We start from the raw sequence: 19,430 nt of genomic DNA on the forward strand, positions 1-19,430 counted from the left end.
TATAGTTACGTGGTAGGAGCCAGATTGGGATGAGGAGGGGCCTTGACGAACAAGAAGTGTAGAAGGCTGGTATACTGTAAAAAGATGATAGGTGTAATGAGAGTAAAGAGTATACGGGGAGTCAGCACCAGTCAATAACAGATGATAAGTACCAGCATCCTCTCGTTGAAGGTTTAAGATGGAGATAGAAAAATCAGCCTTAGTAACTTCAGGCCGGTAGTCGGATAAATCTTCCTCAATATATTTTACTTTTACTTGAAATAAATATCGATTGACTGTCTGATTCGGTCTTATTTGTATGCCGTTGAAGGAGTAAGTTCCTTTAAAGGGAATGTCTTCATTAGTATAGCCGCTAAAGTTCATCTCTACTCGTAAACCAAATATGTATACATCTATTTCATATATAGATAATCTAATGTGATCTTTATTAACAGCAATTTCCGGAAACGAGAAGTCACAGCCTAGCATAGCGTAGCATTCCTTTGAATTTACTGTTTGGCCTTCTCTGCAGTGATAGTTACAACCGATTACGTTACAAGTATATAATACCAGGAAGATGGCAAGATGAAAGAACTTTGAAACACTGAAACCATCCATGTATAAATAATTCACGACTTTTTAAGTTTTCCAACGTCGCAGATGTGCGTTTGTGTCTACTTTATTTTGAAAACTCTTATGAGAGATAGAAAGTGATCTTTGTTACAATGCGCATGCGTTAATTTGCTTCCAACTGTGCATGAGTGGAAAATATATTTCCAACATGACAAAATGCATGTACGAGTGTGTTTCGAATTTAAACATCGCTAGTTTTTCTATTTAATTTGAACAGTTATATTAGCTAAGAAGTAAGCTGATGATTTTAATATTATAACATTGTTATTTAATGAAAAAACATCTTTTTATAAGGGTGAGTATATGTGTATGAATAGTTTGCTGTCCTTTTGTGCTCTCGCTATTAATTTAATGCTTTTACGTGGCTTTTGAAACAGTACCCTCCAGTAACATCAAATCAAGTTTTAGTATGTAACGAATGTCATTAATATAATTTCGTACTGAGTTAGACCGAGAAAAAACAGAGAATTAGAATGCAACATTGAGCTTGAAATGAAGCATTGACAGAGCATAAGCATATAGATATGATCTTTATCATGTTAAAGTAATACGTTCATCAAAAACGGATTGACTGTAGATGAAAGCTTACCAAATAGACGGTATGTGTGTTGCAATACAGTCGGGCCGAAAGTCCAGTCGCTGTTTGTAGACGTTATGTCAACTTGGTAAGTTCCAGCATCGTCTAGTTGGATATTTACGATTGAGAAATTAAAAGTAAGAAAGCGATTCTCATGGTCATAATAAAGGTATTCAACTTGGAATAGATAACGATCATAGGTATGATCCTCATTCCACCGGAACATACCAGAGTAAAGAAAGGGAGTTTGAGGAACATCATCATCGGTAGCCAGCTCGGTGAAGTTCAAATCTAATCTAAATATATATGTATATTTATATGAAAAGGAAATATTTGGAAACGATAAGTCACAGCCTACTACCACATAACAGTTTGTTGAATTTACTGTAGGTCCATCTTGACAGTGATAATCACAATCAATATCTTCGGATAATGAAAAAATGATCAGAAAAATGAGAAAACAATGTAAAACAGGTACAAATCCCATATCGCGGTATTTTGACAATTATTCACAGTAAATATGATGCATTTATTGCAACACTTCGCGCATCTGTCTGTAAATCGAGGAGCGCTGTTTATGAATCAAAACAAGGAGTCGTTCTTAACAACACCCGTACATACGCACATGTGTGTGTTTTCATTTGAATAATATATGTGCTGATTCAAAATGAAAATGACTGGGCTGACAATGATTTTTTTAAGGCTACGTGACAATAACAATTAATTTAACTTGTAGTTTCGAGAGAAGGAAGTCGGCTGATGTCTGTAGTGTTTTCATAACCTATTAACTTGTAATCTTAATGGATTCAAAGCAGTTGAAATCGCTCGGATGATTTTATTTATACATGCAAGTCAAACATGTATTGAATTCCCTGTGTCTGCATTTCTGTAAGAAATTATAATGCGTTAAGCGTTTAAAGTATGCAATTGATTGTCGAGTTTCGTGAATTTTACATAGGCACTATCTAACTTAACCAAAATAAGATAATTGTAAGTAATCAAGGTGAGACAACCCTCTTTAGCAAACATTGTACTTTTTTCACAGTCGTACATAGTAGGCAACGCAGGTAATTGTAGCCATCCATTGTAATATTTAAGAGAGAATATTTCAAATGTTGTTTCTTCCTTTTCACAGTTTCCAAGATGGTTTAACAATATTATCATGTATATGAGACTTAAAACAGACCATTTGGTTGCGTAGCTTTTCTACAATTCGAATGATCCAACAACGATGTGGAGTGCATAACGTGCGCGAGAGAAGTGAAGTGCGTGAAGCTACTCCTGCCCGTCCATTGGGGGGGGGGGTCTCTCAACCCCGCCAACCCAGAGCACCTTTCAACGAATTTGATGACTATTTAATAATAACAGCCTTACAACCCTACGAATATCACGTGGTTTGAAGTGGAAATTTCGTTCACGACAATGGTCCATTATTAATCAATTGCGATTTTTTACGTCATTTCACATGTTAAAATTTAAAACAGTAAGCTTCTATATTATTTCTTGATTTGTGTTAAATGCGTTTCATTTGGTTAATATGCTATAAGGATTACGTGTTCAGATTTGACTTATTTAATTACCTTTCTTCATTCAGGTGTGTAACAGGGGACCTGTGCCTGACTCATTGTATACAATGTCCCTGCCGCTTTTCATGGCTTTATCATGTAACACTGGTAAAGGTGGGTACCCAATAATCAGTTCAAACTGATGTGCTATAATTTCTTAACATGTGTTACATTTATGACCAGTTGCTACTGAGAAGGACTTACAAACAGAAAATACTAAACACACAATCCTATGCGTATATGTATTGACTGGACTAACCACTCAGGTTTCGCCAATTATTTTGTCCATATTTCAACGTGTGTTTCGGTGTTATAACACACTTCAGTTTATACTGACGGCTGTCTCTTGTTCAGAGTACAAACTGATCAAGCCATGTATATTGGGTGGATTTGCCCAAACCGACGCGTATTCAGTCCGCCTTAACGCTCCGAGCGCAACTGTTTGTTTCTGTATATGGGTGTGACATAAAATTACATGACTGTGCTACTGTCGTGTTAGGGGTCTTGGTCTTGATACGAAGAATGTAAAATATAACTACAATCAATGACAGACTTTTATTGTTATCAGATAGTGATAACCACTTTACGTAATCATATCTGACCTTTAAGGTAACAAATTCAACTTTTCAACTCGATTACTCTCTTTCTCTTATGACAAGTGCCAAAAGCAACAACAATCCTTGTACATATGTTACTAAATAAGATTTGTATATTTCTTTATGCTCGTGGGTGTAGCTTGCAACGACTGACTCAACTAAGGCTAGTTTACACCACGTTATAATTTCAAAGACTAGCGTACAATATTTGTTAACCAGTGAGTAAAGAGGCTTGTCTACAAATGACGAAAATGTGCGTCTTTCTTAGGTAAATGCCTCCACGAATAGCTAACGTTTCAGCTCTCAAATGAAGGACTGTGTGCTTTTTACGTGACCCGCCCTGCGTGATCCAAAAGTTACGGCCAAACGGCACTACTCAACCATTCCATACTGACAAACAAAACTCAAGTCAAGCGAGCAAAAAAAGTAAATACGCCCACCGACCTGCAGAGACAAACCCCCAACCACCCACTCAAAAATTGGTGAAATTCAATTTTTCATAAATAGCAGTATCATTCTACCAAATCGTCTGACTGTTGCCATGGTCAATCGGGGGCGCTGTAACAAATCTCTGTTGAAGTTAAACACCTTCCCACTCTCGGCCTGTATTGGCATGGTGTATGCTATCGATCGTTGATGATGCAATATTAAACAAGGCGCTGCTGTCCCTAGCCTCTATGGGCTTATGAGTGGGGTGTTGCGCTACATGCCTGTTTGGTTCGTCTTCATCCTGTGGCACGGTCATCCTTCTGGCACCTTCTTCTGGCACCTTCAGGCGGGTTGTGTCACTAGGGTGGAGAAGGACCATGAGGTTCGATTGGTTTGCATTCTTTTCAAGTATACACAGGGTAATATCTGCCTTTGTAATATGTATACTCCCAATCGGTCTTCTGCTAGACGAGATGTTTATCGACACAGTGCCTTCCTTTGTTCCTGGTAGTGCACCATATGTCATGGTCGGAGACTTTCAACTGTCCCAGACTCTGGTCTTGACAGACTCGGGGCTTCTGTGTCTGCAGGTCCTGAAGCTGGGATTGCAAAACTCGACAGATTCCCCTCGGAAAAACTTTTAGCCGATGTTTGGAGGCATATGAGCGCCCGGAATACATTCCACGAAGTCATCATTGCATACCGTTATTACTCGTAGTATTCAACATATTAGATTTTTGAGTAATATATTTTGTTAATTTATTGTTGACTCATAGCACTTTTTGGTCTCTTTTATCCAGGATTGTGTCGTATGTATTTTATTAATTCTGACCAAAGTCATTCCTATAGAGTTAGTTAATTTAATATGTGAAAGCAAAAGGTAACATTTATTACATTATGATTTTTTCCCTCTTTGAATAAAAAATAATAATAATAAAAATCCATCTTGAAATAGTTTAGTGGTGATATTTGAGGTGTATTATCCAATACGCTCTGCAGGTTGTCCAAGTTTATTGAATCGATATGATCGAGGTATATGGAACAAAAGTTCGACCATGTTGGTTGCCTAGTGCTATTTTCTAATAATTCAATAACAAAGTGGAATGATCCAACAACTCCGTGCCGTGCTAAACAACGGGGCAAGAAACATACTCCTGCCCCTTCACAATCTCTCCCTCCCATGCACACACCCCCTCTCCAACATATTTGCCAATTTAAACGCCTGTAATGGCAATGTGATCCGAAAAAATTCTGTATATATTTGAAATGGCCTGAAGTCGAGGTTTCCTAAATGACTAATAGTTCATTACGAAGCAGTAATGAATTTAATACATGGCTGTGACAGGACACTTTGTGATGACTGCGTCAAAGTTTACACCGTAATCCCATTAAATTGCAATAGCTGTAATTTATTCTTTGTAATTTATTTCTTCTTAATGAGAAACAACTCCGTACCGTTGTCGAAGTATGATGTGTCAGATCGAACGAAGGTTGTTTGTTTATTCTAATCGATAAAATACAATTAATTAAATATTAAAGTAGTCTAGTAACCATGCTCATAGCATTTAGTTTCAGATGGCGCTGTACCACTATATAACAGAGAAAGTTATAGAATTCTAACTGCATATTTCTTTAGGTGATAAGAGTAGATAGAGTATGTGTTATTCAAGTAGGAGATTGTTATGAGCATATATTACAGAGAACAATATCTCGGGTGGAATGTCTTTATCTGTCTCTCTTATATACATCATCCAGCAATTGGTATTGGAATGGCCTTGAACACCTGACCACCTTTCATTGACAGTTATCTGTCGCAATATCCTGTAATTGCAAATCAAACAATAATGAAAACCAATAATAAAGTTACGGTGGTCCTGATGGAACAGACGAGTTGCAGACTAACTGCGTTAGTATAACCCGACAACTAGTGAATAATACAATATTTGGGGTGTTGTCCAGCCACGTGCAGCACAACAACTGATCACGTTGGGATTTTTCGTCAAAATGCCGTTAGCTAAGATCATGTGTAGTATCTTTTCCCTTTCGAGGGGAATGGTGATACACACCCGACGATGATCACACAGTCACAATATCGATGCAAGGGGACTGGGGTTGAGAGCGGATCAGTTGTTCGGTAGTTTGGTTTTCGTGCCCAGGTTCTTTCCTGGGTGACTGTTCTTGAAAAGTATGCATAGAATAGCTTTTTAACTAGGCAAACATATAATAATTTGTCGAGGTGTGTACAATTCGCCTGTATCGAGAAGAATATGGTATCGATGATTGTTCAATTCAACAACTCATTGTGCAAGATTGCTTGGTGGTGAATGAGATGGCGTAGCCTGCAGTAAAATAACAACCAGCTATAATCAGTTTGTCGACTTGTCCAGACCTGTTTCCAAGGGCCGTTGTTATTCTGGTTTGGGGTAATAGAGGGCCTACGGACGGTCCGACCGATTTTACTTTTGTAGATGATTCGTGTTCAGTTCGGTGAGTGTGTGCAAAGGGGGGGGGGGGGTCAGTTGGATGTGTGTGAAGTTGGAAGTGAGAATATCAGGATACAGGCCGGGAGGCTTGGCCTCGTATGAGTTGTAATAGTTCTGACCAAAGTCGTTCATGAGGATTACATTTTGGATATATTACGATGTTTCTAATATCTGAAAGCTATTAGTCTGGTCCCCTTATTATGTACATAAGATAGTATACTATAGTTAATTTTTCTGGCTCGCTGTAGCGTGGTTTGCGCTGCCGTTGGTGATATAGGTAGGGTGGACGGGGCGAGGTCATTTTTGCTTTCAAAGAATATTTATTTCTTCTTCATTTTTTTTATTCTCCTCTACATGTTTCCTTTAAACTTTCTCAGCAGCCCTAGTCACCTCAATCAATTAGCATATTATTTGATGTACCCTGCATAATTTTATTCATTTATTTTTATCTATATTCATGTTCTCTCTCTTGAGTAAGTTTATGTCTTTGTACCTTCCATCCATTTTCTACTCAGTTCCGACGCTGGCGAGGGGGGAGGTTAACGCTGCATACCCAATGCTCTAATGCCGTAATGGTATTTCCATACTGTGTGTATGGAAATGATTTTCAGCTAGCATGGATTACTTAAGTGAACAGCCCCCAGCATTAAAAGGTTTAAGGAAATAATTGCTATATTTAGGAGACATGTGGGTTGAATCCAGTGTCAGGGGGGTTGCCATTTTGATGAGATAAAGGAGTATAAGAGATGACAGTCATTGTGGTTCATTTAAGGGGCGAATAATCGCCATCCAATTGTTTTTACTCTTTTTACCACCTATACTTTTCTATTCATTTTACGCGACTAAGAACCTCGGCGGTTGAGGGACTAGTGTATTCAGCCACCATTCCAGACGATATGTCTGAGACGAGAAAAACACATTCCATACTTGTCTTACGTTTTCGGGAGATTACTCCAGCACCATGATGTTACCATGTGATGGAAGCATTGCCAAACACCTTTATATTCGATTCTTATAGATTTATAGATAAAAAGCATTGGAAGTGCCCTCGATTTTTACAGTGTGAACTTTTTAAATAAGGTCTATGAAACTGAAATGTCGCCCTCACTCACATTCAAGAGAAAGTTATCTCTTGTTTCTAAATGAAAAGCTGTGGTCTTTGATTGTATTTTGACATTAAAATAACGTCCTTTGTGTTATTCTTTCAAAGTTAATTAAAGATAGTTTTCACGTACCCAAAACAAGTACCTAATATTTGTGAACGATAAGTAGCACGCTCTCCTTACCATTGGCCAATCTTATTATAATATGTGTATTTAAAGACATTGATTATACACGTTCTTGATTTCTGTTATTATTTTAACATGTATTTTTAATACCTCACAGTTACTTATGGGATGTAGATGTAATGAACAATTCGACGGCATGTTTCACGGTATCTATTAAAGATCTTTGAATAAAAGGATCTATATTATGTGCTTTTTACGTGATCCGCCATGCGGGATACAAAACGTCACGGCCAAACGGCACTACCGAACCATCCCATTCTGACAAACGAAACTCAGGTCTAGCGAGCCAAAAAAACATACGCCCGCCGACCTGCAGAGACAAAACGCCCAACCCCCCCCCCCACTCAAACATTCAAAAACCTACAAAAGGACGACCCGCACGCAGCGAAACGAAAAACCCCTCCCCAGCACACCAGCGTCCAAAAAAGGCAGCCCCAGATAAACGGCGAAAATCGCCTTCAATTTGAAGGCGAATGTCAGACTTCACCGCCTCCAGGACTGCCTGCCAACTGGCAAATTTCCCCCTAAAAACCAAATTACATCTATTCCGCCAAATATGTTTTTTTACAATAGAGCAAACAAAAATGATGCGGTGCAACACAGCTACCGAACAAACTGGAGGGTCTACCCCATATAAAATAAAGCCCAGCCCTACCGACCATGAACGGTCTCCCGTAACACGGTCGGTCCAGGTCTGGAACCACTCCCATAAGTTTACTACAAAGCAACAATGCCAAAAAACATGAGCAGTACTCTCTAAGCTGTCACAGCCGGTCCTAGGGCACAGTCCATCACCCAATCGCCAATGATATCTTTTTAGGTTGGTCACCAAGGCACCGTGTGCAACTCTCCATGCGAGATCACGGAGCCTGCAACCATTCAGCCTTGAATGCACCGAACGCCATACTTCGGCAGAATGACGTCCCTGGACAAAAGTTGCATTCAAGGCCTTATCCCGCAACGAACTGTGAACGAGGGCCGGCTGTGACAGGTCAACAGGGGGCAACTCAATCAGAGCGGAGCAGATGACACGCACCACCCTGTTTGGAGTACTACTATGCGGTTCTCTGTTGCTAAACAGCGCCGGGACCCATCGACGCAGGTGCAAACCGCCCCAAAAACGTACAAAATATAAACAAGGCAACCCTGGGTCAGTTACCGCTACAAACAACTGCTTAAATAACAAAAAGGTCAATTTACTTCCCAGATGAACCACCTGTAATCCACCCTTCTCCAGTTTTTGGTACATTACCGCCCTTTTCACAAGCTCTGTACCACCCGACCAAATAAATGAAAATATCGCTCTCTCCAACCGCACCAGGACGCGACGCGGAATTGGATACACCGCGCCCGGGTACCACAAGATGGGCGAAACAAAACGATTAATTACGGTGACTTTCCCTAGGATCGAAAGCCAGCGGGTGCCAAAGGTTTCGAGCCTGCTCTCAAATACCTCAGCCCTCTCGTTCCAGGTGACGTCACAGGGTGCATCGTAGCCGAACCATATACCATTAATGTTGATATTCTGATCCGACCACGACGCACCGAATGGTAAGTCTCTGTATCTCCAGCTACCAAGGCGAAGGCCCTTTGTCTTTTCCGGATTCAACTTCGCCCCGGTAGCTCTCTCAAAGATGGATAAATCCTGCGAGAGGGCACGAAAAGAGCCCAGACTCGAAACAACACACGTTACGTCATCTGCATATTGAACGCATTTCACTTTGGCACCCCCTGGCACAACGAATGGAACAAGTTTGGAGTCCCTTTCCAAAAGACGAGAGAGGGACTCGCTAAACAAAACATAAAGTAATGGAGACAGAGGGCACCCCTGGCGCACCCCCCTCTCTACGTTAAAAACCTCCGAACAAAACCCATTTACAATAACAGAACTGAAACTTTCTTGATACAAAACAGAAATCCATTTACGAAAAACCGGGTGCAACTGAAACGTCTCCAATACATTCATTAAAAAACCGCGATCCACCATGTCAAAAGCCTTCTGCTGGTCCAGAGACACCAATGCACATGGCAGATCACGCTCAATAACAAAGTCGGTCAAGTCGCGCATCAACCACAAGTTCTGCTGGATGCAATGACCCTTCACTGCACAAGTCTGGAGATCACCAACAAGATGCGGCATAGCCAGTGCAAGGCGGTTGCACAAAGCCTTAGCCAGCAACTTGTAGTCCACATTTAACAAGGTGATCGGACGCTTGTTATGGGGATCCAAGGGGTCCCCAGACTTTGGCAGCAAAGTAATCATGCCCAGACGTTGACTTTGGTTTAACAGTCCGTTTGGAAGGCGTCCTCGAAGACGGCTCTGATGTCGGGTCCTATTATTGCCCAGAAGGTTCGGTAGAACTCCCTCGGAAGCCCGTCCGAACCCGGGGACTTGCCATTCTTCATCTTCGAAAGCGCCCTCCAAAGCTCAACAGTGGTTATTCCGCCCCCTAAAATATCATTGACATCGTGGGGAACGGTTTTTGAGATTCCCCTCAATAAATCAGCCTGTGCCGACAAGTCGACATTGCCACGCGTAAACAAACTCGAATAATACTCTTTATATACGCGGACAATGCCGTGAGGGTCACTGACCACGGTCCCATCAGTAGCGCGCACAGACGGGACGCGTCTGTCACCCGCCGATGAGCTAACGGACTGGTAAAACCTCAGTGAAGGGCGCTCCTCGGCTTCCACCGCTTCGACACGGGCCCTGACGCGGGCACCGTGGTACTTTTCATCGAGATAAGTCTGCAAAGCGATGACTGCCGAAGGGTCGCCAAACTTCACCTCCGCGCACAGCTTCGAAAATTTTTCTCTTCGACGCCGTGCGCGGGTCACGCAATACTCAATTGCGTAGCGTTTGATGCGCAACTTGACATCATCCCACCACTGGGATGTAGAAGCAAAGGCCGGCTTCAATGTTTGCCATCCTTTGTACCTGGTCTCGAAACCCTGGCGGAACTCTGCCTCGCCGAGAATCCGACAGTTAAGCTTCCATAGGCCCCGCCCGATCGGGAAAATGGAAGGCAAAACAAAACGTGCTACTACAGTATCATGGTCAGAGAGCGGACAGCTGAGCGTCTCGCAACCCGAAAATTTAAAACTTACGGGCGCATACACTCGATCTATCCTGGAGGCATCTTCTCCGTTAGGCCTCACCCACGTATACACCGTACTACACGGGTGCATATGCCTCCAGACATCGGCTAAAAGGTGTGCCGAAGTGAATCTGTCCAATTCTGTGATCCCAGCGTCGGGACTAGCAGACACAGAAGCCCCGAGTCTGTCAAGACCCGAGTCTGGGACACAGTTAAAGTCTCCGACCATGACACATGGAGCACTACCAGGAACAAAGGAAGGCAGTGTGTTAAAAAATTCTCGTCTAGCAGAAGGCCGATTGGGAGCATACACATTGCAAAGGGAGATGTTACCCTGTGGATACTTGAATAGAATGCAAACCAATCGGCCCTCGTGATCCGTCTCCACCCTAATGGCACAACCCGCCTGACGAGGTGACAGGAGGATGACAGTGCCACAGGATGAAGACGAACCAAACGAAGCATGCAGCCCACCACCCCACTCATAAGTCCATAGAGGGACATCTTCTTCCAAAATATGTGTTTCTTGCAGGCAAACGCAGTCGACCTCCATTGAAATACAATATTGGAAAATGCGACTGCGCTTGCGATGATCCCTCATGCCATTGACGTTGAAAGTGGCAACTGAAAATGTATGGGCCATGAGAGGGCAATGGGGCAAAACTACGCCGACGACGATTCTGTAAGCTTCAAGCGCGCTCTAGACGACATATCGTCGTCGGAGTCGTCGCTTGAGGCCGACCTTTTCAGAGAGGGTTCCCCCATCTCGTCGTACCAGCTCGTCCCAGTGGCACGTTTCGGCTCGACGATCACCGAGCCTCCGGAGTCGCTGTCAGACATAACCTCCGGAGACCCGACGACCGAGTCGTCGTCAGACAGAGTCTCCGGATCTGGCGATACCGGCGGCGGACTGGGGATGGAACTGGACGGGTTGATGGGGGAAGCTGGTGGAGACCCCGTGTCCGCTTCGCTGTGTGGTGGAGACGGTGCGGGCACGGGGTTGATGGGGGAAGCTGGTGGAGACTTTCTCGGTGCGGGCACGGGGTTGGGGTCTGCAACTACGGGGGAGGGTGAACCAGGTGCGGAGAGTGAATCCTCACCCGGTTCCCCCTCCTTGCGTGGAGCTTCCTCCGGGGCAGTAGGTGCGCCAGAACTTGGCGCCTTTGCTTGACCCCCACTCTTTGTCATAAAGACATAAGAGGAGGGACAAGCGCGAAAGACATGTCCCTCCTTCCCACAGAGTGAGCACACGACTTCGCTTGGGCAAGCAGAGGTATCATGCCCAAGACGAAGGCAGCGCCCACACTTTTTATTTGGGCAGCCCTTGGCTTCGTGCCCGGTCTCCCCACACCTGAAGCAGGTACGGGGCTGACCGGGGTAACGCACGTGAGCTTTATGCCCGGCAATAAAAAGGAAGGAGGGAATGTCCTGCTTGAGGTCGATCCGAACCTGTCGGTGCCCGTTGAACACCCCAGGGGCCTGTGCGTAGGAGCACATTTTAATAGCCTTGACAGACCCAAACCGACCTAAAACAGTTGCGACAAGTTCCTGACGCACCTCTAATCCTACGTGGATGACAGTTACCCATACGGAACGTTCGTATGGAGTAACTGTCAAACCTTCAACCCCACTCAGCAACGTGACACCCTTCTGCCGGGTCACGTCACTGGTAAAACGTAGATCATACGTATTACGACCCTGGAGAGCTTGTAAAGCATCAACCTCTCCAGGCACAACAACACCCTTACTCTTTAAAATACTAAAAACTTGCACCGGTGGAACCGCTTGTTCACCGGTGAAGGTCAACTTAACAATTTTGGAATCACGGCGCGATGCCATGATACCGAAGGTGGCTAGGCCACAGAGGAGTAACAAAAACAAACTAAAGACAGGTTTAACCTTAAAACGATATACGATAACTATATAACTATATACGACAAACGCACACACCCGCCTGGCGGGAAGTATAGCACAGTACAGTACAGTAAGGTAAGAAAGTAGCTGTATCAGATGGAGAGCGAGAGCGAAAAACACGTCTGCACTCCACGAAAGCCAACTGCCAACCTATATTATTTCTTGCTTCATCGAGTTATACGACTTATTGTATGTTGTGTGAAACATATAATGTTAACTACTCCTATATTTCCTACTTAAACGAAACGAAACTAAACGAAATGAAATATAGGAGTTGGTTTATTTGATCGTTTTATAACTAACATCTTGAAAGAATATTACTAATGTCTTAACGTCGCTAACTTTAAGCAATATTGTTATTTTACAACAGTCACGTCCTCCAAAATTCCTGCTCTTTCACAACGTTTTCATTTTCAAAGTTGGTCAGCCAGTTGAATTGGCCCTCTCATGTATTATAATATCACTTTCTACCCCAACATAATCTCTCGAGAAAAGCTGCTGCCTCACAAAGATGGTTTCATTTCATGTTCCCGTGTGCCTCGTAAGCGATATCAAACTATTTATTGGTGCGAATCCATGTTTTTTATAGAAACTGTTTGGTCAATGATAACCTGTGAAGAGACAATCCCTCCAGTCGGAATCAGATATGTACTGCTCCCAATGACAAGTTACCTCACAGGTACCCATTTAACCCCTGGGTGGAGAGAGGCAAGTGAGATAAAGCATCTGCCCAAGGACACAACGTAATGAACTAGGCAAGAATCAAACCAGAAATCCTTGGATCACGAGTCCGACGACTTTGCCAATTGGCCACCACACTCCACCAAAGGTCCGGGAGAGCTAAACAAATGGACATATTCAGAACGCTCTAACGATAAAGGAACCGACAACAAAGGGAGAGTTTTCCAGAACTGGCAATGATATACAATTTCTCGCGTGCTTAATCTAATGCCTTCATTGAGATGAAAGATACCCTAGCAAAAGAGTTCTTCATAAATGCCATTAGTGACAGTGACAGTAGATGGGAAATATATCAGTGGCCACCCAGGAACCTTGAGGAACAGTGAGCATTAAATGTTGGAACTGTGAAGGGATGGGCCATTGTCGGAGGGACTGCCCCTACCCCAACCCTCTCCCCCCTGAAAAAGACTACCCTGCAGAGAAGGAATAAAAACAGGAACACGAGCAGTCGGTATTGTATGCCAAAGATGGACTAGTCCACATGGTAAGCCCGTCGATGTACCACTCTCATGGAAAAGGTTGCGGTCTGTGGATGCGAAAGGATTTTTACGTTAAGTTAAAGCTGGAGGGTGTCAAAGTAAGACTACTTTTTACTTGACCCGCCGCCCTTGAGGAACAAAAAATGTCACGGTCAAACCGCACTGAAATACTAAACCCCTCTCAAAAAAAAAATTCACAACTCAAGCAAGCCAAAACAAGGCCCACCGACCAACGGAGACAAACAACCGAACCCCCCCCCCCTCCCGAACATTAAAAAAGCCACAAACGGACGACCAGCCCACAACAAAACAAAACTCACATCCGCAGCATCCCAGCGCCCGTAGAAGGCAGCCCCAGATAAACGGCGAAAATCACCTTCAACCTGAAGTCTTATTCACACAATGTCACACAAGTAGCAGAGATACAACTAATCCGGCACAAAACACCAACAGAAAAAATTGAAGATTGTACGTCCTACCGAACATCAACGGTCTTCCGTTACACGGTCGGCCAAGTGCTGAAACCAATTCCACAACTTGAAAGCGAAGGAGCAATGAAAAAAGTATGACCAGTACTCTCTAGGCCTGTCACAGTAAGCCCTCGGGTACATCCCTTTAACCAACCGCCAATAATACCATTTCAGATTGGTCACCAAAGCACCGTGTGCGATTCTCCAGGCAAGATTGCGGAGCCTGCAACTCTTAGCTTTGAATGCACCGAACGCCATACCTTGGTGGAATGACGACCTTGTTCAAGGCCCTGTTTCTCAAGGAACTGTGAACGAGGGCCGGCCGTGACAGGTCAACAAGGGCAACTCCTTAAGGGTGGAACAAATGACACGCACTACTCTCTTTGGGTTACTACTATGCGGTGCTGTGTGGCTAATCAGGGCCGGTGCCCATCGACCTAAGTGCAATCCGCCCCAAAAAGTAGGGCAAAATCAAGGCAACCCTGGGTCTGTTACGGCTAAAAATAATTGCTTAAATAAGAAAAAGTCAATTTACTCTCCAGATGAATCACCCCAACCCGTCAGTCAACAGATTTTGTTACATTTCTGCACTCTTGACAAGCTCTGTACCATCCGACCAAATAAAGGGGAACATCCAGTCACACCAGAACGCGACGCGTATACGGTAATTGGGTACACCGCGCCCAGGTACAACAAGATGGGCGAAACAAAACTATTCATGACACTGACTTTCCCGACAATTGCAGGCCAGCGGATATCAAAGGTACCTGCTCTCAAGTACTCCTCTGCTCTTAAAAACATCACCCCCTCGAATCCCTACAAAGAAAAATCTCTCTTCATCTGAAACAGTCGCCAACTACTTAACTTATTAAAAAGAGAACAATAATATAACAGTGTGCTTTGTTTCGTTCTTGTACATTGTTTGAAATTGAAGGATTCAAAAACCAACAATGAATGAAGTGATTTCATACACGAATCGAAGCAACTATTCAACTCGTTAGCATGTTTGTTTGAAATACACCTCTAGGTTTTACTTTCACAATTGAAAGCATGGTAAGTTGTAAAAAGTGGCATATTACAGTTTCTCGCGAACGATATTAATAAGCATTCTTTATAATAACTTTCTATAGTTTATATTAACTTTAATAACTTTGTATTAAATTGTGTAGATACTTTTCAAATGAATACGTCTATCGTTAAACAACAAATTGACTCTCTCTTTGGATTCTGTTTTCTTATAGGGTCAGGGTTATAGGGTTAATGGGTTAAGAATCTTGATGTGATGAATGTATTCATTGATCGTTACAGCTTTAAACTTATATCCGTGACACAAAATACCAGTTAGAAGAAAAAATGGCTAATGATATTTTTTCGCCCCCCAAAAAAACACAACCACATGCCTTACCTAAATATGGTAAAACTTGTCCTTCAAAGGTATGAAAAAATCCCTTTGTTTCCGTGGAAACTTTGTATTTTTCAAATTGTGCCAGCAATTGGTATGGACAAAATAAATTATGGCACTTAAGAGAGAAACAAATACATTAAAGGAAGACAAACATCGATTCTTTAGAGCAACCACTGTTTTGTAATGTTCCTATTTTGTCTACATTTTGACTGATAACCCTGATGTCCTTTAAAAGGTTTAGGATGGTCCAAAAGATTGAGTGCATCACAAGAGAGACTTTGAGGCGAAATGGGGAGAAACCAGCAAATTCCAGGTCTAATCCTAACATCAACCATGTCACATGCACAGATTTATTATATTTAAATTTCCAGAAAATCTGAAAGGTAATTGTTCTACATTTTGGGGTTTTACGTGCTATTTGTATGCTAGGCAAACTATCGGCATTGACAACTACACTGTCAATGAATACTACGAGAACGCCACCAACTTGCAATATGCTCGAAAATTCATAATAGCTCGACTGTACGAAATACGTTCTTCGCCACAAGGACACTAAAAAAAGGGTTTAAGTGAAAGGTGTTTTGTTAGATATTGCCTATTGAATATTCTCATTTGTATTATTGTTTAATACTATGAGTTAAAGCAAAATATAGCCCACATCCAGAAGACATTTTTGAGGCTAACAGCATGCAGGGTTTGGATATTGGGCTGATTTTTTTTTTGACGGTGGGCTCAGCAACGGGAATAATGTAGCAGATCTTTTCATTACTTTACGATATATATATATATATATATATATATATTGCTTTACACTAACAAGCTACAATGACTGAATGAACTACATTACCGAAAGCTTTTTTCTTGTATTAAACATATGTTCAGTCTGCAGGTGTACGCACTGTCTAAGGGTGTTGTAGAGGGAATAGAAAGTAGTATATATTACAATAATCCATGTTTCAATAAGTAATACCGTGTTTAGCAACGGTGTTTATACACATACATAATACCAGTAGCATTTTACACAAATTGATGGTACCATATATTTTCTTCTGCCTAAGTTCCATATCAGAACAAATTTTGCAGTAACTGGCATACTTTCATGAAATGAAACTACCACGGTAAATACTTCATATTTAAGTCAACAACGGCTAAAAAGGAAATCACACACAGTTATTACAAGTTCTCAAAAAAAGATTCAAATGTCACTTTTTATATTTTGTTTTTAAATGTTTAAATTGTTTTAATGTTGGGATTGCAGCTGCTTTGCGATACACATACTACGGACACTTCACCTATCCCGTTTTGCTGTAAACAATTTGCAGGCGCACTCGAGGGGCTATGTGGTCTATGCATTCATGGAAACACGCAGAAACGGATACAGTTATATGGTCTAAATACCACAGGAAGGTCACAAAGAGATATTTGAAAACTCAGAGAAAGGTTTTTTGGTATGTCAATGAGCATGTTCAGACGAGATCAAAAGTATCATGTCATATGCCTACACACCTCCGTAATATAAAACCGTCCGTTAAGAAATATTCTTCCTGATATGTACCCTGAATCTTTTCCATCTACCACCTATCTGCTCTCTAGAAAATTCATTTTTCATAAGCTGCAAGATATCAATCAGAAAATATTTTGTTTGCATTGTTTCTTGCAAGTATGTTCGTTCTAGTTAATTCAAAGGTAAATAAAGAGTGTCGACATATACAATATGAACAAAAGGTAACACCCTTTGTCTGTCATTGGCTAATCGTATTATTATATATGTGTTTTAACACATTGTATAAACGCGTAGTTAAAACACACGTAGTATCTATCACTACGTGAACAGGTTTTTTTCAAGGACTCTCAGTTTAGGGATAAAAAAATGTAGTGAACAAATAATACCGCATGTTTCACAATATCTACTAAATGTCTATTTATAAAGGGATATTTATTATTTCTTTCCTGAATGTTCTTTATACTTGTTGATCATCGGGTTAAACGGACAGTTACTGTATGCTGTGTGAATGATGTAATTTTAATCCCTCACTACTTATCCTTTTGTGGGTTTTTTAATGTTTCAGTGGGTGGTTGGGGGTTTAGTCTTTGCAGGTCGGTGGGCGCATTTACTTTTTTTGGCTCGCTTGACTCAAGTTTTGTTTATTGGAATGGGATAGTTGGGTAGTGCTGTTTGGCCGTGACGTTTTGGATCCCGCAAGGCGGGTCACGTAAAAAGCACTTATCCTTTAACATCTATCACTTATCCTTTAACCACTTATCCTTTAGCACTAATCCTTTTACCCTTTAACCCACTTATCCTTTAGCACTTAGCACTTATTCTTTAACCCAAGCATCTATCATCAATTTCGGGTTTTTCAGCTCCCATCATTCAAGAATATTTATAATGTCTTAACGTTCCTATGTTTTAAACAACATTACTATTTAACATGAGTCATGTCTTCCAGAGTTCCTACTCTCTATGAACATTCAAAGTTGGTGTGCTAGTTGAATTAACCCTCTCATTTCTTATAATATCACTTTCTTCCCAACATGTGTTTTCAAGAAAAGCTGCTGCCTCACGGAGATGGTTTCTCATTTGATATGTTCCCGTGTGCCCCGTAAGTGATATCAAACTTTCAATTGGGGCGAATCCATATTTTTTTTAAGGAAAGGGATGGTCCCTTGTGTCACTGCCCCCGTGTAGGAAGGTGGTGTAGACCTCCACTCATAATCAGCTGCTGTGATAACAATGTTCATCTGGATTGACATCGAATTTAAACTTAAGCAAGTCTTCTACAGTTCTTGAATCGTAAGTTAGCTCTTCGATGTCTTATCGCCGGTCCCGATGAAAGACGATCAATGCTTCAACGAGAAAATAAATAAATATCATTAATATAGTTCGATAAGTAGTAACATTATTAATGTTCTTTGAGATGACACACAATTAGATAGCTGTATGTATCAGTACGGAGTGCTTGTTCATCTAACCCGTTAAATTTCCTTGAATACAAAATAAATAATTGCATCTGTAACGCAGTAACGATACACACAACATGGATAGAGAAAAAAGCCTGCTCGTAACGCATTTATTGAACATGCTGTGATCTCTCATGTTCATTAAGTATTTGCATGTGACCTGCTCTCGTTTTCTTCTTTGAATACAAATGATATGTTTTTTAATGATTACGTTATATCATTAAGTATATTGTTCTAATGTGGTGTGAATTATAGATGTATTCATTTCCAATGTATTTCTCTCAATCCACTGAATGTTACCGATTGCAGGTATGAAAGAAGCATTATATTGGGCATTGCAGTTATAATTTTCCTGCAGAAATTCTGTGTAATGAAAGTTGTCATTATTTTTAAGAGAGCCATACATTAAAAGATTAAAGATAAGTAATATTAAAGATGACTAGGACTTAACCGAGAATCACGTCTGAAGCATACCAATGTCATCGTAGACAGGGGGTGGTGTTTGGGCCGGAGAGGTTATGTAGGCTTAGCAGTTTGACGAAACGTTCCAACTTGAAATAATGGCATTCCTGGTTAAAAAAAAAGAAAAGTTATGCAAAATAATGTCAGATTTCCTTTCCGCGATAGCTTTTCCAAAGTTGACGTGTATTTCATATCAATGAAGTCATAAGTGACCAAAAAAGCAGGTATAATGCTTGCTATTGTGTTTTAATCTATCAAGGTTTCATAGTCTGACTTATTTCTAGCACCATAAGTTTACTTTATTTAACACCGTAACAATTCCAGGAAAACAAGGCGTAAGGTTACG

General features: G+C 41.5%; 1 long non-coding RNA gene across 1 annotated transcript in view; it reads right to left on the reverse strand.

The window, feature by feature from the left end:
• Positions 1–7,051: 7,051 nt before the first annotated feature.
• The window catches only part of LOC139975694 (uncharacterized), a 139,977-nt gene continuing 127,598 nt past the window's right edge, over positions 7,052–19,430 (reverse strand). The window contains exons 4-5 of the long non-coding RNA XR_011795838.1: positions 12,717–19,191; positions 7,052–7,728 (exon numbers count right to left, since the gene is read on the reverse strand). This is a non-coding gene — a long non-coding RNA (uncharacterized lncRNA). The remainder of the gene's footprint in view (positions 7,729–12,716; positions 19,192–19,430) is intronic.

The sequence above is a fragment of the Apostichopus japonicus genome, chromosome 11 (genome assembly GCF_037975245.1).
Source record: "Apostichopus japonicus isolate 1M-3 chromosome 11, ASM3797524v1, whole genome shotgun sequence".
NCBI lineage: Eukaryota > Metazoa > Echinodermata > Holothuroidea > Aspidochirotida > Stichopodidae > Apostichopus > Apostichopus japonicus.